This window comes from Pseudophryne corroboree, unplaced genomic scaffold (genome assembly GCF_028390025.1).
Source record: "Pseudophryne corroboree isolate aPseCor3 unplaced genomic scaffold, aPseCor3.hap2 scaffold_807, whole genome shotgun sequence".
Classification (NCBI taxonomy): Eukaryota; Metazoa; Chordata; class Amphibia; order Anura; family Myobatrachidae; genus Pseudophryne; species Pseudophryne corroboree.
The window spans coordinates 1-24,620 of record NW_026970386.1 but is presented as its reverse complement, the minus strand read 5'-3'; the positions used below and the strand labels follow the sequence as shown (position 1 = coordinate 24,620).

General features: G+C 43.2%; 1 non-coding gene across 1 annotated transcript; it reads right to left on the bottom strand.

The window, feature by feature from the left end:
* Positions 1 to 12,009: 12,009 nt before the first annotated feature.
* On the bottom strand, positions 12,010 to 12,130 carry LOC135042011 (U5 spliceosomal RNA). Its single transcript, XR_010235351.1, has one exon. It is a non-coding gene; the product is annotated as a U5 spliceosomal RNA (small nuclear RNA).
* Positions 12,131 to 24,620: the final 12,490 nt, after the last annotated feature.

The following is a 24,620-nucleotide window of genomic DNA, read 5'->3' as shown; positions in this document are numbered from 1 at the left end:
TCACATGGTGTAGCAGTAATATGGATAATGTAATGTTAGTGACACAGCCGGTACTGAGTATAACTGCTCTGTATGTGTATGTCACATGGTGTAGCAGTAATATGGATAATGTAGTGTTAGTGGCACAGCCGGTACTGAGTATAACTGCTCTGTATGTGTATGTCACATGGTGTAGCAGTAATATGGATAATGTAGTGTTAGTGACACAGCCGGTACTGAGTATAACTGCTCTATATGTGTATGTCACATGGTGTAGCAGTACTATGGATAATGTAGTGTTAGTGACACAGCCGGTACTAAGTATAACTGCTCTGTATGTGTATGTCACATGGTGTAGCAGTAATATGGATAATGTAGTGTTAGTGGCACAGCCGGTACTGAGTATAACTGCTCTGTACGTGTATGTCACATGGTGTAGCAGTAATATGGATAATGTAGTGTTAGTGACACAGCCGGTACTGAGTATATCTGCTGTGTATGTCACATGGCGTAGCAGTAATATGGATAATGTAGCATTATTAGCACAGCCGGTACTGAGTATAACTGCTCTGTATGTGTATGTCACATGGTGTAGCAGTAATATGGATAATGTAATGTTAGTGACACAGCCGGTACTGAGTATAACTGCTCTGTATGTGTATGTCACATGGTGTAGCAGTAATATGGATAATGTAGTGTTAGTGGCACAGCCGGTACTGAGTATAACTGCTCTGTATGTGTATGTCACATGGTGTAGCAGTAATATGGATAATGTAGCATTATTAGCACAGCCGGTACTGAGTATAACTGCTCTGTATGTGTATGTCACATGGTGTAGCAGTACTATGGATAATGTAGTGTTAGTGACACAGCCGGTACTAAGTATAACTGCTCTGTATGTGTATGTCACATGGTGTAGCAGTAATATGGATAATGTAGTGTTAGTGGCACAGCCGGTACTGAGTATAACTGCTCTGTACGTGTATGTCACATGGTGTAGCAGTAATATGGATAATGTAGTGTTAGTGACACAGCCGGTACTGAGTATAACTGCTCTGTATGTGTATGTCACATGGTGTAGCAGTAATATGGATAATGTAGTGTTAGTGACACAGCCGGTACTGAGTATAACTGCTCTGTATGTGTATGTCACATGGTGTAGCAGTAATATGGATAATGTAGTGTTAGTGGCACAGCCGGTATTGAGTATAACTGCTCTGTATGTGTATGTCACATGGTGTAGCAGTAATATGGATAATGTAGTGTTAGTGACACAGCCTGTACTGAGTATATCTGCTCTGTATGTGTATGTCACATGGTGTAGCAGTAATATGGATAATGTAGTGTTAGTGACACAGCCGGTACTGAGTATAACTGCTCTGTATGTGTATGACACATGGTGTAGCAGTAATATGGATAATGTAGTGTTAGTGACACAGCTGGTACTGAGTATAACTGCTCTGTATGTATATGTCACATGCTGTAGCAGTAATATAGATAATGTAGTGTTAGTGACACAGCCGGTACTAAGTATAACTGCTCTGTATGTGTATGTCACATGGTGTAGCAGTAATATGGATAATGTAGTGTTAGTGACACAGCCTGTACTGAGTATATCTGCTCTGTATGTGTATGTCACATGGTGTAGCAGTAATATGGATAATGTAGTGTTAGTGACACAGCCGGTACTGAGTATAACTGCTCTGTATGTGTATGTCACATGGTGTAGCAGTAATATGGATAATGTAGTGTTAGTGACACAGCCTGTACTGAGTATATCTGCTCTGTATGTGTATGTCACATGGTGTAGCAGTAATATGGATAATGTAGTGTTAGTGACACAGCCTGTACTGAGTATATCTGCTCTGTATGTGTATGTCACATGGTGTAGCAGTAATATGGATAATGTAGTGTTAGTGGCACAGCCGGTATTGAGTATAACTGCTCTGTATGTGTATGTCACATGGTGTAGCAGTAATATGGATAATGTAGTGTTAGTGACACAGCCTGTACTGAGTATATCTGCTCTGTATGTGTATGTCACATGGTGTAGCAGTAATATGGATAATGTAGTGTTAGTGACACAGCCGGTACTGAGTATAACTGCTCTGTATGTGTATGACACATGGTGTAGCAGTAATATGGATAATGTAGTGTTAGTGACACAGCTGGTACTGAGTATAACTGCTCTGTATGTATATGTCACATGCTGTAGCAGTAATATAGATAATGTAGTGTTAGTGACACAGCCGGTACTAAGTATAACTGCTCTGTATGTGTATGTCACATGGTGTAGCAGTAATATGGATAATGTAGTGTTAGTGACACAGCCTGTACTGAGTATATCTGCTCTGTATGTGTATGTCACATGGTGTAGCAGTAATATGGATAATGTAGTGTTAGTGACACAGCCGGTACTGAGTATAACTGCTCTGTATGTGTATGTCACATGGTGTAGCAGTAATATGGATAATGTAGTGTTAGTGACACAGCCGGTACTAAGTATAACTGCTCTGTATGTGTATGTCACATGGTGTAGCAGTAATATGGATAATGTAGTGTTAGTGGCACAGCCGGTACTGAGTATAACTGCTCTGTACGTGTATGTCACATGGTGTAGCAGTAATATGGATAATGTAGTGTTAGTGACACAGCCGGTACTGAGTATAACTGCTCTGTATGTGTATGTCACATGGTGTAGCAGTAATATGGATAATGTAGTGTTAGTGACACAGCCGGTACTGAGTATAACTGCTCTGTATGTGTATGTCACATGGCGTAGCAGTAATATGGATAATGTAGCGTTAGTGACACAGTCGGTACTGAGTATAACTGCTCTGTATGTGTATGTCACATGGTGTAGCAGTAATATGGATAATGTAGTGTTAGTGACACAGCCGGTACTGAGTATAACTGCTCTGTATGTATATGTCACATGCTGTAGCAGTAATATAGATAATGTAGTGTTAGTGACACAGCCGGTACTAAGTATAACTGCTCTGTATGTGTATGTCACATGGTGTAGCAGTAATATGGATAATGTAGTGTTAGTGACACAGCCTGTACTGAGTATATCTGCTCTGTATGTGTATGTCACATGGTGTAGCAGTAATATGGATAATGTAGTGTTAGTGACACAGCCGGTACTGAGTATAACTGCTCTGTATGTGTATGTCACATGGTGTAGCAGTAATATGGATAATGTAGTGTTAGTGACACAGCCTGTACTGAGTATATCTGCTCTGTATGTGTATGTCACATGGTGTAGCAGTAATATGGATAATGTAGTGTTAGTGACACAGCCTGTACTGAGTATATCTGCTCTGTATGTGTATGTCACATGGCGTAGCAGTAATATGGATAATGTAGCATTATTAGCACAGCCGGTACTGAGTATAACTGCTCTGTATGTGTATGTCACATGGTGTAGCAGTAATATGGATAATGTAGTGTTAGTGACACAGCCGGTACTGAGTATAACTGCTCTGTATGTGTATGACACATGGTGTAGCAGTAATATGGATAATGTAGTGTTAGTGACACAGCTGGTACTGAGTATAACTGCTCTGTATGTATATGTCACATGCTGTAGCAGTAATATAGATAATGTAGTGTTAGTGACACAGCCGGTACTAAATATAACTGCTCTGTATGTGTATGTCACATGGTGTAGCAGTAATATGGATAATGTAGTGTTAGTGACACAGCCTGTACTGAGTATATCTGCTCTGTATGTGTATGTCACATGGTGTAGCAGTAATATGGATAATGTAGTGTTAGTGACACAGCCGGTACTGAGTATAACTGCTCTGTATGTGTATGTCACATGGTGTAGCAGTAATATGGATAATGTAGTGTTAGTGACACAGCCTGTACTGAGTATATCTGCTCTGTATGTGTATGTCACATGGTGTAGCAGTAATATGGATAATGTAGTGTTAGTGACACAGCCTGTACTGAGTATATCTGCTCTGTATGTGTATGTCACATGGCGTAGCAGTAATATGGATAATGTAGCGTTAGTGACACAGCCTGTACTGAGTATATCTGCTCTGTATGTGTATGTCACATGGTGTAGCAGTAATATGGATAATGTAGCGTTAGTGACACAGTCGGTACTGAGTATAACTGCTCTGTATGTGTATGTCACATGGTGTAGCAGTAATATGGATAATGTAGTGTTAGTGACACAGCCGGTACTGAGTATAACTGCTCTGTATGTGTATGTCACATGGTGTAGCAGTAATATGGATAATGTAGTGTTAGTGACACAGCCTGTACTGAGTATATCTGCTCTGTATGTGTATGTCACATGGTGTAGCAGTAATATGGATAATGTAGTGTTAGTGACACAGCCTGTACTGAGTATATCTGCTCTGTATGTGTATGTCACATGGCGTAGCAGTAATATGGATAATGTAGCGTTAGTGACACAGCCGGTACTGAGTATAACTGCTCTGTATGTGTATGTCACATGGTGTAGCAGTAATATGGATAATGTAGTGTTAGTGACACAGCCGGTACTGAGTATAACTGCTCTGTATGTGTATGTCACATGGTGTAGCAGTAATATGGATAATGTAGTGTTAGTGACACAGCCTGTACTGAGTATATCTGCTCTGTATGTGTATGTCACATGGTGTAGCAGTAATATGGATAATGTAGTGTTAGTGACACAGCCTGTACTGAGTATATCTGCTCTGTATGTGTATGTCACATGGCGTAGCAGTAATATGGATAATGTAGCGTTAGTGACACAGCCGGTACTGAGTATAACTGCTCTGTATGTGTATGTCACATGGTGTAGCAGTAATATGGATAATGTAGCGTTAGTGACACAGCCGGTACTGAGTATAACTGCTCTGTATGTGTATGTCACATGGTGTAGCAGTAATATGGATAATGTAGTGTTAGTGACACAGCCGGTACTGAGTATAACTGCTCTGTATGTGTATGTCACATGGTGTAGCAGTAATATGGATAATGTAATGTTAGTGACACAGCCGGTACTGAGTATAACTGCTCTGTATGTGTATGTCACATGGTGTAGCAGTAATATGGATAATGTAGTGTTAGTGACACAGCTGGTACTGAGTATAACTGCTCTGTATGTGTATGTCACATGGTGTAGCAGTAATATGGATAATGTAGTGTTAGTGACACAGCCGGTACTGAGTATAACTGCTCTGTATGTGTATGTCACATGGTGTAGCAGTAATATGGATAATGTAGTGTTAGTGACACAGCCGGTACTGAGTATAACTGCTCTGTATGTGTATGTCACATGGTGTAGCAGTAATATGGATAATGTAGTGTTAGTGACACAGCCGGTACTGAGTATAACTGCTCTGTATGTGTATGTCACATGGTGTAGCAGTAATATGGATAATGTAGTGTTAGTGGCACAGCCGGTACTGAGTATAACTGCTCTGTATGTGTATGTCACATGGTGTAGCAGTAATATGGATAATGTAGTGTTAGTGACACAGCCGGTACTGAGTATAACTGCTCTGTATGTGTATGTCACATGGTGTAGCAGTAATATGGATAATGTAGTGTTAGTGACACAGCCGGTACTGAGTATAACTGCTCTGTATGTGTATGTCACATGGTGTAGCAGTAATATGGATAATGTAGTGTTAGTGGCACAGCCGGTACTGAGTATAACTGCTCTGTATGTGTATGTCACATGGTGTAGCAGTAATATGGATAATGTAGTGTTAGTGACACAGCCGGTACTGAGTATAACTGCTCTGTATGTGTATGTCACATGGTGTAGCAGTAATATGGATAATGTAGCATTATTAGCACAGCCGGTACTGAGTATAACTGCTCTGTATGTGTATGTCACATGGTGTAGCAGTAATATGGATAATGTAGTGTTAGTGACACAGCCGGTACTGAGTATAACTGCTCTGTATGTGTATGTCACATGGTGTAGCAGTAATATGGATAATGTAGTGTTAGTGACACAGCCGGTACTGAGTATAACTGCTCTGTATGTGTATGTCACATGGTGTAGCAGTAATATGGATAATGTAGTGTTAGTGACACAGCCGGTACTGAGTATAACTGCTCTGTATGTGTATGTCACATGGTGTAGCAGTAATATGGATAATGTAGTGTTAGTGGCACAGCCGGTACTGAGTATAACTGCTCTGTATGTGTATGTCACATGGTGTAGCAGTAACATGGATAATGTAGTGTTAGTGACACAGCCGGTACTGAGTATAACTGCTCTGTATGTGTATGTCACATGGTGTAGCAGTAACATGGATAATGTAGTGTTAGTGACACAGCCGGTACTGAGTATAACTGCTCTGTATGTGTATGTCACATGGTGTAGCAGTAATATGGATAATGTAGTGTTAGTGGCACAGCCGGTACTGAGTATAACTGCTCTGTATGTGTATGTCACATGGTGTAGCAGTAATATGGATAATGTAGCATTATTAGCACAGCCGGTACTGAGTATAACTGCTCTGTATGTGTATGTCACATGGTGTAGCAGTAATATGGATAATGTAGTGTTAGTGGCACAGCCGGTACTGAGTATAACTGCTCTGTATGTGTATGTCACATGGTGTAGCAGTAATATGGATAATGTAGTGTTAGTGACACAGCAGGTACTGAGTATAACTGCTCTGTATGTGTATGTCACATGGTGTAGCAGTAATATGGATAATGTAGCATTATTAGCACAGCCGGTACTGAGTATAACTGCTCTGTATGTGTATGTCACATGGCGTAGCAGTAATATGGATAATGTAGCATTATTAGCACAGCCGGTACTGAGTATAACTGCTCTGTATGTGTATGTCACATGGTGTAGCAGTAATATGGATAATGTAGTGTTAGTAGCACAGCAGGTACTGAGTATAACTGCTCTGTATGTGTATGTCACATGGTGTAGCAGTAATATGGATAATGTAGTGTTAGTGACACAGCCGGTACTGAGTATAACTGCTCTGTATGTGTATGTCACATGGCGTAGCAGTAATATGGATAATGTAGTGTTAGTGGCACAGCCGGTACTGAGTATAACTGCTGTGTATGTGTATGTCACATGGTGTAGCAGTAATATGGATAATGTAGTGTTAGTGACACAGCCGGTACTGAGTATAACTGCTCTGTATGTGTATGTCACATGGCGTAGCAGTAATATGGATAATGTAGTGTTAGTGGCACAGCCGGTACTGAGTATAACTGCTCTGTATGTGTATGTCACATGGTGTAGCAGTAATATGGATAATGTAGTGTTCGTGACACAGCCGGTACTGAGTATAACTGCTCTGTATGTGTATGTCACATGGTGTAGCAGTAATATGGATAATGTAGTGTTAGTGACACAGCAGGTATTGAGTATAACTGCTCTGTATGTGTATGTCACATGGTGTAGCAGTAATATGGATAATGTAGCGTTAGTGACACAGCCGGTACTGAGTATAACTGCTCTGTATGTGTATGTCACATGGTGTAGCAGTAATATGGATAATGTAGCGTTAGTGACACAGCCGGTACTGAGTATAACTGCTCTGTATGTGTATGTCACATGGTGTAGCAGTAATATGGATAATGTAATGTTAGTGACACAGCCGGTACTGAGTATATCTGCTATGTATGTGTATGTCACATGGCGTAGCAGTAATATGGATAATGTAGTGTTAGTGACACAGCAGGTACTGAGTATAACTGCTCTGTATGTGTATGTCACATGGTGTAGCAGTAATATGGATAATGTAGTGTTAGTGACACAGCTGGTACTGAGTATATCTGCTCTGTATGTGTATGTCACATGGCGTAGCAGTAATATGGATAATATAGTGTTAGTGACACAGCCGGTACTGAGTATAACTGCTCTGTATGTGTATGTCACATGGCGTAGCAGTAATATGGATAATGTAGCGTTAGTGACACAGCCGGTACTGAGTATAACTGCTCTGTATGTGTATGTCACATGGTGTAGCAGTAATATGGATAATGTAGTGTTAGTGACACAGCCGGTACTGAGTATAACTGCTCTGTATGTGTATGTCACATGGTGTAGCAGTAATATGGATAATGTAGCATTAGTGACACAGCCGGTACTGAGTATAACTGCTCGTTATATGTATGTCACATGCTGTAGCAGTAATAATAGGATTTTGGTACTTACCAGGTAAATCCTTTTCTTTGAATCCATAGGGGGCACTGGAGTACTCTTGGGATATGGACGGGCGCAGCCGAACAAAGGCACTGAATATTCAAATTTAGGACTCTCCCCCCTCCATATCCCCGAGTACCTCAGTGTACTTTGTCAGTGTTTTTTACTGAGCGAACAGGATATAGAGAGGTTGACAATGGAGAATACCTATAACATAACGGACAACAACAAAGTTGACCCATAACCTTATTGTCAACTAAACAGTTGACACCTTAACCGATAGAACTTTATAATTTGAACCAATCGGTGAAAATGTGTTACCACAAGCTCCTCTGAGCTTAATACAAACCAAGTAAAACTTGTGACCCTAAGCTCCCTTGAGCTTAAAACAACCCAGGTAAAACTGCTCTGGGTGGGCGTCCAGTGCCCCCTATGGATTCAAAGAAAAGGATTTACCTGGTAAGTACCAAAATCCTATTTTCTTTATCATCCACTAGGGGTCACTGGAGTACTCTTGGGACGTACCAAAGCTTCCCTCGTGGGCGGGAGAGCTGTTTGATACTTGTAACAGTAGGCAGACCAAAGCTAGATGCTGATGGCGCCACCATTATATGTAAACGTGCACAAACGTGGTGCACTGAAGGCTATGTAGCCGCGTCGTAGACGCTCCCCGACCCGCTGGGTCTGACATTCCCACAGAACCTGTGGGATGAGCTATTACTGACGTAGGCGATTGTAACTTAGCCTTAAAGGAACCCTGACTTGTAGTCATTATTATTATTCAACTGGATAATGTCTGCTGAGAACCTGGTTAACCCCAGTTGGCAGTATCATAGAGAACAAACAACGTATTCATATCACGTACTGTAGACGTTCGGGACATATATAAACGCGTAATGCGTGTACCACATTCAGAATTCTAGAATGTGCTGTCCACACAGGAACCACTATTGGTATATAGATGTGAAGGATACGAAAGCGGAATTCGTCGGAAGATCTGCTTTGTCATGAGAAAACTCAAATACGGTGGCTTGGCATACAAGGCACCCAAATATGAAAACAAAACCCTTGCCGAAGCCAAGGCTAGAAGAAAAATGTTTTCCAAAGTGAGAAACTTAATCCCCATTTGTTGTAAGGGTTCAAAATATGAAACTGTAAGAAATCTGAACCCAACCTCAAGTCGCCTGGCGCTGTAGGTGAGATAAATAGAGTCTGAACTTTGGTGACACCTTGTATAACGGTGTGTACAGACGCAATAAAGACAAACGTCTTTGAAGATAAGTTTACTACACAGATACCTGCACCCTCCGTGCAAGTAAACGCAGTTTTCCATACCACCCCGTTTAACAGAATACGGGTAACTTGAAGGATGATGTTGGAAACTTCCGAGGTTTACGACTTATGTAAGCACACGAAATTTTGTAATAATGAGCTGCCTTAAGCGGTCTACTAACTCGTAACATGGTTGGTATAACCGACACTGTAATGCTCTATTTCTTAAGAGGGCGTTTGAACCCTCACCCCATCAACCGCAGCTGCGGTACATAGGTAATAGTTACATAGGTAAATATGGGTAAAAGAACGTTCCCTGATGTAACAGGTTGGACGTATTATGAGCGCCCCAAGATCGTGTGCAAGTATTCCTTGGAAATTCGAGAAGCAACTTCTCCGACACACATGAGATACCATCAGTATGACTGTGACGAACTGTCTTATGATCCGTTTTGACAACGGAGAGAGCAGCGGAAAATGGTGGAGCCAGATACACGATGCTGAATGACCACATGAATGTGAGAGACTCCACCGCCACTGCCCTTGTGATCTGTTGTTGTGTACACATACTGAGCTTTTGTAATTGTGGCGAGATGCCATCATGTATACCTGAGGGTAACCCCAAGAACCACCTCTGGATTTAATGTCCAGTTTTCAGGATCCAAATTCTGACGGGTGAGATCATCTGTCTAACAGATGTCCACTCACGGAATAATCTCTTGACATTTTCACATAATAGTGTTCTGAGCCATTGAGAATTGGAGTTACCTGCCGCATTGCCATGCGGCTTTTTTGTCTCTGTATGCAACTGCCGTTGCGTTGTCTGACTGCCCGTGGTCAGACTGAAAGCGAAGCATGTAGTGCATTGTAAAATTCACGTAGTTCCAGAACATTTATCGACAGCAATCTATCGTGTTTTAGAACCTCTGTCGCTGATCTTTTGTAAACTACAACTCCTGAACCTCTGCGACTCTCGTCCAGAGTATTATACACCCTCGCCCCTCTGTGGGAACGGCGAGTGAAGGGCGGCGAACTAAATCGCTTTAGAACGCATTATTATCTTAACTAGGTGAATACACCAATGTACCGTTAGTGTGCGTGATTTGCACTAATTACTAGATGTACATTTGTTCTTGCTGGTGTAGTAGGTAAATGCTTTGATTTACCATATTTATAATATTACCTAGGAATTGACATCGTTTAGACGGAATTGTATTTTGAACGTGATCTGCTACCGCAGTATACATTAGTAGCGCAAGTTAGAGAAACTTTGTTGAGACAGAGTTCTTATGAGCAGATCATCTAAGATAGAGAAACTCTGTTGCGACAGAGTTCTTATGTGAGATGAACTATCATCTTCCAACATCACTTTGGTAAATACCAGAGTATAATAAACGGTAGACCTGAAATGGTTAATGGTTGTGGCGATTTGCAAACGCTAAAACCTGTGATGAGCAAACCGGAATGGGTATATATGCATTGTGAAGATCAAGTGCAAGTATGCAATTTTGTGGCTCCAATATGCCAATACCAACCGCAGCAAATCCATTTTCAAACTGCAGTAAGTGACTTGCTGATTGAAACTGCGACGGAGCTGTATGGTTTTGTTACCCCAAACAGAGGGGAATAAACAACCCTGACTCTGTTGTTGTACTACAGCCTGTATTATAAAGACAGCTGAAACCCAGCAGAGGCCAAATGGCCACCTGCCAAACCGTTCGACTGAGGCAGTCATGTCCTTTAACTGTAACTAGCTGAAACCTCCATGAGTTGAAGTTTGGAAACCCCTCAAAAGTAACATTTAAAGACACGCTTCCACAATTGGAAAAGAGGTCATCAAACTACTGGCTTGCTGACCGTAGCGTCCTGTCGTTACAAGGCGTGAGTGTTTTGTACCAACGCCTTGAAAACTGAAGTCTAAAGGGATTAAATGCCGGGCCAAGTATTCCGTTTTGATACTGGATGCGGTAATGGCTGAATATCAAATTTAGGACCAACAAGCTGTGGCCTTGTCGTGCTGAACTAGCGACAATGAAAAGTGAGATTCGAAGTACCGTCGTTAGAAGAAGCTTTACAGATATACTCTGCAGCTTCTTTTAACAGTAATCTCATTGTTTCCATACATAGTCTAGTGACCCCAAATGTTTCTTGGGTCTTTATAATGTTTGACACAGACGCATTTAGCAATGGCGGATGGCGTCATCTTGGAAACGATTAAATAGTGGTCAAAGTGTACTAAGTGTAAAAATGGAGACCTTGACTCACTGTAATTTAGCAATGTATGTTGGCAACAACCCTGCACTATCTGAGTGCTGGTCTAATGTAGCCTTCTCACTCGTAGTTATCGGTGTGAGATTTGACATAGAATCGTGCATTAAATTATAAGACCAGTTAAATAAACACTGTGATACCCAAAGGGAAAATTGGCCCTTTGGAAAGACTGTCTTTTGTTAGAGCTGGCGGAATAACTTCCGAGACTCCTATGTTTATTTGAATTTGCAATGCTTAAAATAGGACTTTAAAATTATTTTTGGTCTGCGCTAGAGCCTTACTCGCTATGCAGACAGACACCACAATAGGCAACGGACAGACATTGCACGCCTATGACGTTATTATGTCATATATATATTTTATTGCTGAACAGCATATTTATATTAAACTCATGGTTGTTTCTCTCTACGGAAATCTTTAGTAAAAAACGAAAGATTTATTCGCTGTGAAGAGAAACCAGAGTAATCTTTATGAAAAGCAGTTGACATGGCATATGAAACCCGAACCAAATTCCTACTAAGACCCCTGCGCCTCTGGTGGCTTAGAGATGTAGGGCAGGAATGTTCTAGAATTATGTAGAAATACAGTTTACATGGCTAACTTATGCTGACCAAAAATTCCCACCAACACCCCTGCGCCTCCTTGTGGAGTAGAGGTGTATGCCGGAATGTTCTGGAATTATAACTGGAAAAACAGCAATGATTAAAATGGCCGTCATGCCATGCTTTCACAGAAAATCACAGTACAGGTTACCTGCTGCAGTGTTAATATAGGCTTAATAGCCTATTATGCAGTTAATATAGGCTTAATATCCTATTATACAGTGATAACACAGGTGTAGGATACAGTAAAATACATGCATTTAGTTAGCCTCCATTAATATGAACACTGGCTGCAGTGAATGTTATTATCTTGCAGCCTTATCAGAAAATAACAGAAAACATGGTTAAACCTGCAATAGGTTATGCCACTGATAGCCTATTGCCAGCCAAAGCCTCATATATATATTATATATATAAAATGTGCTTAAACATATAATCACAGTTCATACTGATATTATACACAGTGTCCCTGGCAGCAAAAAGCTTCATTATATATTATATATATAAAATGTGCTGAAACCTATAATCACAGTTCCCACTGATATTATACACAGTCTACAGTTTTATACTGATGTTATAGCCCATGACACTGTTTAAAACGCTGCGCTGCTTGTGAGGTAGTTTGAGCAGCCTATTTTTAACCCATGCAGCCTTTGCTGCTGCTATGGCATTACTCCCCCTCCCCCCCCCTGCATCCCCATGTTACCTGCAGCGTACGGGGATCGGGTGCAGGGAGAGCAGGAGAGCGCTGTATATAGGGCCGGGGAGCCGTCCGGAAGAGCGGCCGGCACCTTCCTACAGCAGTACACAGTCTCCCTGTGTCCGGCATCAGCGGCGTGCGGTGTCTCACTGGAAGAGCGGCCGGCGTCCGTGAGTGACGTGCGGCCGCTCTTTAGCACACGGAGAGTCTCGGCGGCGCCTCTGTAGTGTTGCCGGGCAATTAGCACAGTGAGAGCGGCCGGCGTCTGAGTGACGTGCGGCCGCTCTGCGCGTAGTTCAGCGGGACCCCTTCAGCGGCGTGCTCAGCGGCGGCTACAGTATCACACTTTCACACAGCAGGGCGGCAGCGTGAGCTGACCGCCCTGACACCCATACCTTGTGCCGCTTTCATCCTGGCTGTGACGAGCTTCTCTCTGTAAGCTCCGTTTCAGCCTCCAGCTTCTCATCTTGTGACGGGGCTTCCTGTAAGCTCCTTGCAGCTGTAGCTCCTTCCAGCTCTTTGTCTCATCCTGGCTGTGACGGAGCTTCTTTCTGTAAGCTCCGTTCAGCTTGCAGGAGACAGTGGCTGCCTGTGGCTGTGAGGGTGCTCTTTGTGAGGACCGACACGCCATGCGCTGCCTTATAGCGCCTGTGGCTGTGAGGGTGCTCTTTGTGAGGACCGACACGCCATACGCTGCCTTGCAGCGGCACCATCCCGGACCCATGTTTTTCCAGAAACTGGGACGGGAAGTGTAAAAATTAAAAATAAAAAGTAAAATGAAAAATTAATAAAATCTTCTGAAATGTGGGCATTCCCACAAGCCGATGTTCATGCTGTGAGCACCGAAAAAACACTGACAAAGTACACTGAGGTACTCGGGGATATGGAGGGGGGAGAGTCCTAAATTTGAATATTCAGTGCCTTTGTTCGGCTGCGCCCGTCCATATCCCAAGAGTACTCCAGTGACCCCTAGTGGATGATAAAGAAATGGATAATGTAGTGTTAGTGACACAGCAGGTACTGAGTATAACTGCTCTGTATGTGTATGTGACATGGTGTAGCAGTAATATGGATAATGTAGTGTTAGTGACACAGCCGGTACTGAGTATAACTGCTCTGTATGTGTATGTCACATGGTGTAGTAGTGATATGGATAATGTAATGTTAGTGACACAGCCGGTACTGAGTATAACTGCTCTGTATGTGTATGTCACATGGTGTAGCAGTAATATGGATAATGTAGTGTTAGTGACACAGCCGGTACTGAGTATAACTGCTCTGTATGTGTATGTCACATGGTGTAGCAGTAATATGGATAATGTAGTGTTAGTGACACAGCAGGTACTGAGTATAACTGCTCTGTATGTGTATGTCACATGGTGTAGCAGTAATATGGATAATGTAGTGTTAGTGACACAGCCGGTACTGAGTATAACTCCTCTGTATGTCTATGTCACATGGTGTAGCAGTAATATGGATAATGTAGTGTTAGTGGCACAGCCGGTACTGAGTATAACTGCTCTGTATGTGTATGTCACATGGTGTAGCAGTAATATGGATAATGTATTGTTAGTGAGACAGCTGGTACTGAGTATAACTGCTCTGTATGTGTATGTCACATGGTGTAGCAGTAATATGGATAATGTAGCGTTAGTGACACAGCTGGTACTGAGTATAACTGCTCTGTATGTGTATGTCACATGGTGTAGCAGTAATATGGATAATGTAATGTTAGTGACACAGCCAGTACTGAGTATAACTGCTCTGTATGTGTATGTCACATGGTGTAGCAGTAATATGGATAATGTAGTGTTAGTGACACAGCCAGTACTGAGTATAACTGCTCTGTATGTGTATGTCACATGGTGTAGCAGTAATATGGATAATGTAGTGTTAGTGACACAGCCGGTACTGAGTATAACTCCTCTGTATGTCTATGTCACATGGTGTAGCAGTAATATGGATAATGTAGTGTTAGTGGCACAGCCGGTACTGAGTATAACTGCTCTGTATGTGTATGTCACATGGTGTAGCAGTAATATGGATAATGTATTGTTAGTGAGACAGCTGGTACTGAGTATAACTGCTCTGTATGTGTATGTCACATGGTGTAGCAGTAATATGGATAATGTAGCGTTAGTGACACAGCTGGTACTGAGTATAACTGCTCTGTATGTGTATGTCACATGGTGTAGCAGTAATATGGATAATGTAATGTTAGTGACACAGCCAGTACTGAGTATAACTGCTCTGTATGTGTATGTCACATGGTGTAGCAGTAATATGGATAATGTAGTGTTAGTGACACAGCCAGTACTGAGTATAACTGCTCTGTATGTGTATGTCACATGGTGTAGCAGTAATATGGATAATGTAGTGTTAGTGACACAGCCGGTACTGAGTATAACTCCTCTGTATGTCTATGTCACATGGTGTAGCAGTAATATGGATAATGTAGTGTTAGTGGCACAGCCGGTACTGAGTATAACTGCTCTGTATGTGTATGTCACATGGTGTAGCAGTAATATGGATAATGTATTGTTAGTGAGACAGCTGGTACTGAGTATAACTGCTCTGTATGTGTATGTCACATGGTGTAGCAGTAATATGGATAATGTAGCGTTAGTGACACAGCTGGTACTGAGTATAACTGCTCTGTATGTGTATGTCACATGGTGTAGCAGTAATATGGATAATGTAATGTTAGTGACACAGCCAGTACTGAGTATAACTGCTCTGTATGTGTATGTCACATGGTGTAGCAGTAATATGGATAATGTAGTGTTAGTGACACAGCCAGTACTGAGTATAACTGCTCTGTATGTGTATGTCACATGGTGTAGCAGTAATATGGATAATGTAGTGTTAGTGACACAGCCAGTACTGAGTATAACTGCTCTGTATGTGTATGTCACATGGTGTAGCAGTAATATGGATAATGTAGTGTTATTAGCACAGCCGGTACTGAGTATAACTGCTCTGTATGTGTATGTCACATGGTGTAGCAGTAATATGGATAATGTAGTGTTAGTGGCACAGCCGGTACTGAGTATAACTGCTCTGTATGTGTATGTCACATGGCGTAGCAGTAATATGGATAATGTAATGTTAGTGACACAGCCGGTACTGAGTATAACTGCTCTGTATGTGTATGTCACATGGTGTAGCAGTAATATGGATAATGTAGTGTTAGTGGCACAGCCGGTACTGAGTATAACTGCTCTGTATGTGTATGTCACATGGCGTAGCAGTAATATGGATAATGTAATGTTAGTGACACAGCCGGTACTGAGTATAACTGCTCTGTATGTGTATGTCACATGGTGTAGCAGTAATATGGATAATGTAGTGTTAGTGACACAGCCGGTACTGAGTATAACTGCTCTGTATGTGTATGTCACATGGTGTAGCAGTAATATGGATAATGTAGCATTAGTGACACAGCCGGTACTGAGTATAACTTCTCGTTATATGTATGTCACATGCTGTAGCAGTAATATGGATAATGTAGTGTTAGTGACACAGCCGGTACTGAGTATAACTGCTCTGTATGTGTATGTCACATGGTGTAGCAGTAATATGGATAATGTAGCATTAGTGACACAGCCGGTACTGAGTATAACTGCTCGTTATATGTATGTCACATGCTGTAGCAGTAATATGGATAATGTAGTGTTAGTGACACAGCCGGTACTGAGTATAACTGCTCTGTATGTGTATGTCACATGGTGTAGCAGTAATATGGATAATGTAGCGTTAGTGACACAGCCGGTACTGAGTATAACTGCTCTGTACGTGTATGTCACATGCTGTAGCAGTAATATGGATAATGTAGTGTTAGTGACACAGCCGATACTGAGTATAACTGCTCTGTATGTGTATGTCACATGGTGTAGCAGTAATATGGATAATGTAGCGTTAGTGACACAGCCGGTACTGAGTATAACTGCTCTGTACGTGTATGTCACATGGTGTAGCAGTAATATGGATAATGTAGCGTTAGTGACACAGCCGGTACTGAGTATAACTGCTCTGTACGTGTATGTCACATGGTGTAGCAGTAATATGGATAATGGCATTAGTGACACAGCCGGTACTGAGTATAACTGCTCTGTATGTGTATGTCACATGGTGTAGCAGTAATATGGATAATGTAGTGTTAGTGGCACAGCCGGTACTGAGTATAACTGCTCTGTATGTGTATGTCACATGGTGTAGCAGTAATATGGATAATGTAGTGTTAGTGGCACAGCCGGTACTGAGTATAACTGCTCTGTATGTGTATGTCACATGGCGTAGCAGTAATATGGATAATGTAGTGTTAGTGGCACAGCAGGTACTGAGTATAACTGCTCTGTATGTGTATGTCACATGGTGTAGCAGTAATATGGATAATGTAGCATTAGTGACACAGCAGGTACTGAGTATAACTGCTCTGTATGTGTATGTCACATGGTGTAGCAGTAATATGGATAATGTAGTGTTAGTGACACAGCCGGTACTGAGTATAACTGCTCTGTATGTGTATGTCACATGGTGTAGCAGTAATATGGATAATGTAGCGTTAGTGACACAGCCGGTACTGAGTATAACTGCTCTGTATGTGTATGTCACATGGTGTTGCAGTAATATGGATAATGTAGTGTTAGTGACACAGCCGATACTGAGTATAACTGCTCTGTATGTGTATGTCACATGGTGTAGCAGTAATATGGATAATGTAGCGTTAGTGACACAGCCGGTACTGAGTATAACTGCTCTGTATGTGTATGTCACATGGTGTAGCAGTAATATGGATAATGTAGTGTTAGTGACACAGCCGGTACTGAGTATAACTGCTCTGTATGTGTATGTCACATGGTGTAGCAGTAATATGGATAATGTAGTATTAGTGACACAGCCGGTACTGAGTATATCTGCTGTGTATGTGTATATCACATGGTGTAGCAGTAATATGGATAATGTAGCGTTAGTGACACAGCCGGTACTGAGTATAACTGCTCTGTATGTGTATATCACATGGTGTAGCAGTAATATGGATAATGTAGCGTTAGTGACACAGTCGGTACTGAGTATAACTGCTCTGTATGTGTATGTCACATGGCGTAGCAGTAATATGGATAATGTAGCGTTAGTGACACAGCCGGTACTGAGTATAACTGCTCTGTATGTGTATGTCACATGGCGTAGCAGTAATATGGATAATGTAGCGTTAGTGACACAGCCGGTACTGAGTATAACTGCTCTGTATGTGTATATCACATGGTGTAGCAGTAATATGGATAATGTAGTGTTAGTGACACAGCCGGTACTGAGTATAACTGCTGTGTATGTGTATGTCACATGGTGTAGCAGTAATATGGATAATGTAGTGTTAGTGACACAGCCGGTACTGAGTATAACTGCTGTGTATGTGTATGTCACATGGTGTAGCAGTAATATGGATAATGTAGTGTTAGTGACACAGCCGGTACTGAGTATAACTGCTCTGTATGTGTATATCACTTGGTGTAGCAGTAATATGGATAATATAGCGTTAGTGACACAGCCGGTACTGAGTATAACTGCTCTGTATGTGTATGTCACATGGTGTAGCAGTAATATGGATAATGTAGTGTTAGTGATACAGCCGGTACTGAGTATAACTGCTCTGTATGTGTATGTCACATGGTGTAGCAGTAATATGGATAATGTAGTGTTAGTGACACAGCCGGTACTGAGTATAACTGCTCTGTATGTGTATGTCACATGGCATAGCAGTAATATGGATAATATAGTGTTAGTGACACAGCCGGTACTGAGTATAACTGCTATGTATGTGTATGTCACATGGTGTAGCAGTAATATGGATAATGTAGTGTTAGTGACACAGCCGGTACTGAGTATAACTGCTCTGTATGTGTATGTCACATGGTGTAGCAGTAATATGGATAATGTAGTGTTAGTGACACAGCCGGTATTGAGTATAACTGCTCTGTATGTGTATGTCACATGGTGTAGCAGTAATATGGATAATGTAGTGTTAGTGACACAGCCGGTACTGAGTATAACTGCTATGTATGTGTATGTCACATGGTGTAGCAGTAATATGGATAATGTAGTGTTAGTGACACAGCAGGTACTGAGTATAACTGCTCTGTATGTGTATGTCACATGGCGTAGCAGTAATATGGATAATGTAGTGTTAGTGACACAGCCGGTACTGAGTATAACTGCTCTGTATGTGTATGTCACATAGTGTAGCAGTAATATGGATAATGTAGTGTTAGTGACACAGCCGGTACTGAGTATAACTGCTCTGTATGTGTATGTCACATGGTGTAGCAGTAATATGGATAATGTAGTATTAGTGACACAGCCAGTACTGAGTATAACTCCTCTGTATGTGTATGTCACATGGTGTAGCAGTAATATGGATAATGTAGTGTTAGTGGCACAGCTGGTACTGAGTATAACTCCTCTGTATGTGTATGTCACATGGTGTAGCAGTAATATGTATAATGTAGTGTTATTAGCACAGCCGGTACTGAGTATAACTGCTCTGTATGTGTATATCACATGGTGTAGCAGTAATATGGATAATGTAGTGTTATTAGCACAGCCGGTACTGAGTATAACTGCTCTGTATGTGTATATCACATGGTGTAGCAGTAATATGGATAATGTAATGTTAGTGACACAGCAGGTACTGAGTATAACTGCTCTGTATGTGTATGTCACATGGTGTAGCAGTAACATGGATAATGTAGCATTAGTGACATAGCCGGTACTGAGTATAACTGCTCTGTATGTCACATGGTGTAGCAGTAATATGGATAATGTAGTGTTAGTGACACAGCCGGTACTGAGTATAACTGCTCTGTATGTGTATGTCACATGGTGTAGCAGTAATATGGATAATGTAATGTTAGTGACACAGCAGGTACTGAGTATAACTCCTCTGTATGTGTATGTCACATGGTGTAGCAGTAATATGGATAATGTAGTGTTAGTGACACAGCCGGTACTGAGTATAACTGCTGTGTATGTGTATGTCACATGGTGTAGCAGTAATATGGATAATGTAGTGTTAGTGACACAGCAGGTACTGAGTATAACTCCTCTGTATGTGTATGTCACATGGTGTAGCAGTAATATGGATAATGTAATGTTAGTGACACAGCAGGTACTGAGTATAACTCCTCTGTATGTGTATGTCACATGGTGTAGCAGTAATATGGATAATGTAGTGTTAGTGACACAGCAGGTACTGAGTATAACTCCTCTGTATGTGTATGTCACATGGTGTAGCAGTAATATGGATAATGTAGTGTTAGTGGCACAGCTGGTACTGAGTATAACTCCTCTGTATGTGTATGTCACATGGCGTAGCAGTAATAATAATAATAATAATAATAATTCCCAAATGGTTCTTATCTGCCGTCACTTTCTATGTTTCTATGTGTGTGTTTGTGTAGGCTGTATGTTTAGGGTGGCACTGACCCCTGTGGGTGTGTGTAGGGTGGCACTGACCCCTCTGTGCCCTAACAGTGAAGGTTATAACAATAAGTGACAATAGACCCGCCCACAGGTGGAGCTAGACACGCCCTTTAGGCGGAGCATGACACTCCCTCAACGGTGCATCGCGGAAACTCTTGTACCATCCAGAATCTCCCTGAAACTAGTTTTCTAAAGTAGGCAAGTATGCACTACAAGTGACACATTAACAGGAAATTGTTTCTGTCACCATAGCGACAATTATCTGGAAATAAGATAATACACAGACACATAAAAAGATTCAATAGAAATCTTTTGTTTTTAAACAACTTTATTTCATATCTTTAATACACAGATTTTTCTCTATATTTTAAGCTTAAAAAATACTTTACTCTGCACAACATGGATAAAATATCCTTAAAGCACAGAAACAATTCAGGTTACATTACAGTATTGCAGGTAAGTAAAACAGATTCATATCAGGAGAGCCAAAACCCTATGGGGGTCATTCAGACCCAGCCGCCACAGCGGCCCGCAGCACAGTTTGCTGGTGGTGGCAAAATGCACGTGCGCAGCAGCCGTGCACACACACGGGGTGAACACGGGCGGGCCGGGACCATTTTCCAGGGGCTGCGTGATGTCACATCTGCGTTCATCTCTGATTAACCCCCTATAAGCTTCCAGAGTGCACCTCATATCTCATCTTTTCCAAGTTACTACAAATGATGGTGGTCATTCCGAGTTGTTCGCTCGTTATTTTTTTCTCGCAACGGAGCGATTAGCCGCTAATGCGCAATGTTCGCACTGCGACTGCGCCAAGTAAATTTGCTATGCAGTTAGGTATTTTACTCACGGCATTACGAGGTTTTTTTCTTCGTTCTGGTGATCGTAATGTGATTGACAGGAAGTGGGTGTTTCTGGGCGGAAACAGGCCGTACTATGGGTGTGTGCGAAAAAACGCTACCGTTTCTGGGAAAAACGCGGGAGTGGCCGGAGAAACGGGCGAGTGTCTGGGCGAACGCTGGGTGTGTTTGTGATGTCAAACCAGGAACGACAAGCACTGAACTGATCGCAGATGCCGAGTAAGTCTGGAGCTACTCAGAAACTGCTAAGAAGTGTCTATTCGCAATTTTGAGAATCTTTCGTTCGCAATTTTACTATGCTAAGATTCACTCCCAGTAGGCGGCGGCTTAGCGTGTGCAATGCTGCTAAAAGCAGCTAGCGAGCAACTCGGAATGAGGGCCGATATGAGATCGGTAGCAGCACTACTTTCAGGATTATTACACAGAACACACATAAAGGCTGACACAGCAAATAACAGTAACACATACAAGGGATTCATTAGAAATAAGGAAGCATAATCATCATTAAATCTAATTATAAACTGGTTCTGTGCGGGACCCATACACCTCTTTACTGCCTCCAGCAGCCCCTGGTACTTCACTGCGGCCATCTTCCCCCCTACTGCCTCCCACCTTATCTCCCCCCACTACTGCCATCACCCTATCTCACCTCACTACTGCCACCGCCCTGTCTCCCCCTACTACTGCCTCCCACCCTGTGTGCCCCCACTACTGCCACCCGCCCTGTCTCCTTCCACTACTGCCATTCTCAATGTCTCCCCCCACTATTGCCACCAGCCGTCTCCCCCCACTATTGCCACCAGCCGTCTCCCTCCACTACTGCCACCCGCAATGTCTCCTTCCACTACTGCCACCCACCTATCTCCCCACACTACTGCCACCCGCAATGTCTCCTTCTACTACTGCCACCCACCTATCTCCCCCCACTACTGCCACCCCGCAATGTCTCCTACTACTGCCACCCACCTGTCTCCCCACACTACTACCACCCACCCTGTCTCCTCCCACTATTACCACCCACCTTGTCTCCCCCCAACTGCCATCTGCCCTGTCTCCCCCAACTGCCACCCACAATGTCTCCTTCCACTACTGCCACCCACCTATCTCCCCCCACTACTGCCACCTGCAATGTCTCCTTCTACTACTGCCACCCACATATCTCCCCCACTACTGCCACCCACCCTGTCTCCTCCCACTACTGCCACCCACCCTGTCTCCTCCCACTATTACCACCACCCTGTCTCCCCCTACTACTGCCTCCCACCCTGTGTGCCCCCACTACTGCCACCCGCCCTGTCTCCTTCCACTACTGCCATCCGCAATGTCTCCCCCCACTATTGCCACCAGCCGTCTGCCTCCACTACTGCCACCCGCAATGTCTCCTTCCACTACTGCCACCCACCTATCTCCCCCCACTACTGCCACCCACAATGTCTCCTTCTACTACTGCCACCCACCTATCTCCCCACACTACTACCACCCACCCTGTCTCCTCCCACTATTACCACCCGCCTTCTCTCCCCCCAACTGACATCTGCCCTGTCTCCCCCAACTGCCACCCACAATGTCTCCTTCCACTACCGCCACCCACCTATCTCCCCCCACTACTGCCACCCACATATCTCCCCTCTACTGCCACCCACCCTGTCTCCTCCCACTACTGCCACCCGCCTTGTCTCCCCCCACAACGGCCATCTGCCGTCTCCCCAACTGCCACCCACAATGTCTCCTTCCACTACTGCCACCCACCTATCTCCACCCACTACTGCCACCCACCCTGTCTCTCCCCACTACTGCCATCTGCCCTGTCTCCCCCCTACTACTGCCACCCACCCTGTCTCCTTCCACTACTGTCACCCACCCTGTCTTTCCCCACTACTGTCACCCACCCCCCTGACATCTAAAGCACTGCTTGGGGATTTATGGTACTACTAACAGGCCTTCATCAACAGATGGAAGTACCCAGGGCAGTACAGAGGCAGAAGCTACTTCTGGTACATGGACCCTGGTCATGTAGGGCTGGGAGAGTCAATAAGATTCTCTAATAGGGGCCTACAGTAAGTCAGTAAGGAGGCAGAAGCTGCTTCTGGTACATGGACCCTGGTCATGTAGGGCTAGGAGAGTCAGTACGATTATGTAATAGGGGCCTACAGTAAGTCAGTAAGGAGGCAGAAGCTGCTTCTGGTACATGGACCCTGGTCATGTAGGGCTGGGAGAGTCAGTAACATTATGTAATAGGGGCCTACAGTAAGTCAGTAAGGAGGCAGAAGCTGCTTCTGGTACATGGACCCTGGTCATGTAGGGCTGGGAGAGTCAGTAAGATTCTGTAATAGGGGCCTACAGTAAGTCAGTAAGGAGGCAGAAGCTGCTTCTGGTACATGGACCCTGGTCATGTAGGGCTTGGAGAGTCAGTAAGATTATGTAATAGGGGCCTACAGTAAGTCAGTAAGGAGGCAGAAGCTGCTTCTGGTACATGGACCCTGGTCATGTAGGGCTGGGAGAGTCAGTAAGATTGTGTAATAGGGGCCTACAGTAAGTCAGTAAGGAGGCAGAAGCTGCTTCTGGTACATGGATCCTGGTCATGTAGGGCTGGAAGAGTCAGTAAGATTATGTAATAGGTGCCTACAGTAAGTCAGTAAGGAGGCAGAAGCTGCTTCTGGTACATGGACCCTGGTCATGTAGGGCAGGGAGAGTCAGTAAGATTATGTAATAGGGGCCTACAGTAAGTCAGTAAGGAGGCAGAAGCTGCTTCTGGTACATGGACCCTGGTCATGTAGGGCTGGGAGAGTCAGTAAGATTATGTAATAGGGGCCTACAGTAAGTCAGTAAGGAGGCAGAAGCTGCTTCTGGTACATGGACCCTGGTCATGTAGGGCTGGGAGAGTCAGTAAGATTCTGTAATAGGGGCCTACAGTAAGTCAGTAAGGAGGCAGAAGCTGCTTCTGGTACATGGACCCTGGTCATGTAGGGCTGGGAGAGTCAGTAAGATTATGTAATAGGGGCCCACAGTAAGTCAGTAAGGAGGAAGAAGCTGCTTCTGGTACATGGACCCTGGTCATGTAGGGCTGGGAGAGTCAGTAAGATTATGTAATAGGGGCCTACAGTAAGTCAGTAAGGAGGCAGAAGCTGCTTCTGGTACATGGACCCTGGTCATGTAGGGCTGGGAGAGTCAGTAAGATTATGTAATAGGGGCCTACAGTAAGTCAGTAAAGAGGCAGAAGCTGCTTCTGGTACATGGACCCTGGTCATGTAGGGCTGGGAGTCAGTAAGATTGTGTAATAGGGGCCTACAGTAAGTCAGTAAGGAGGCAGAAGC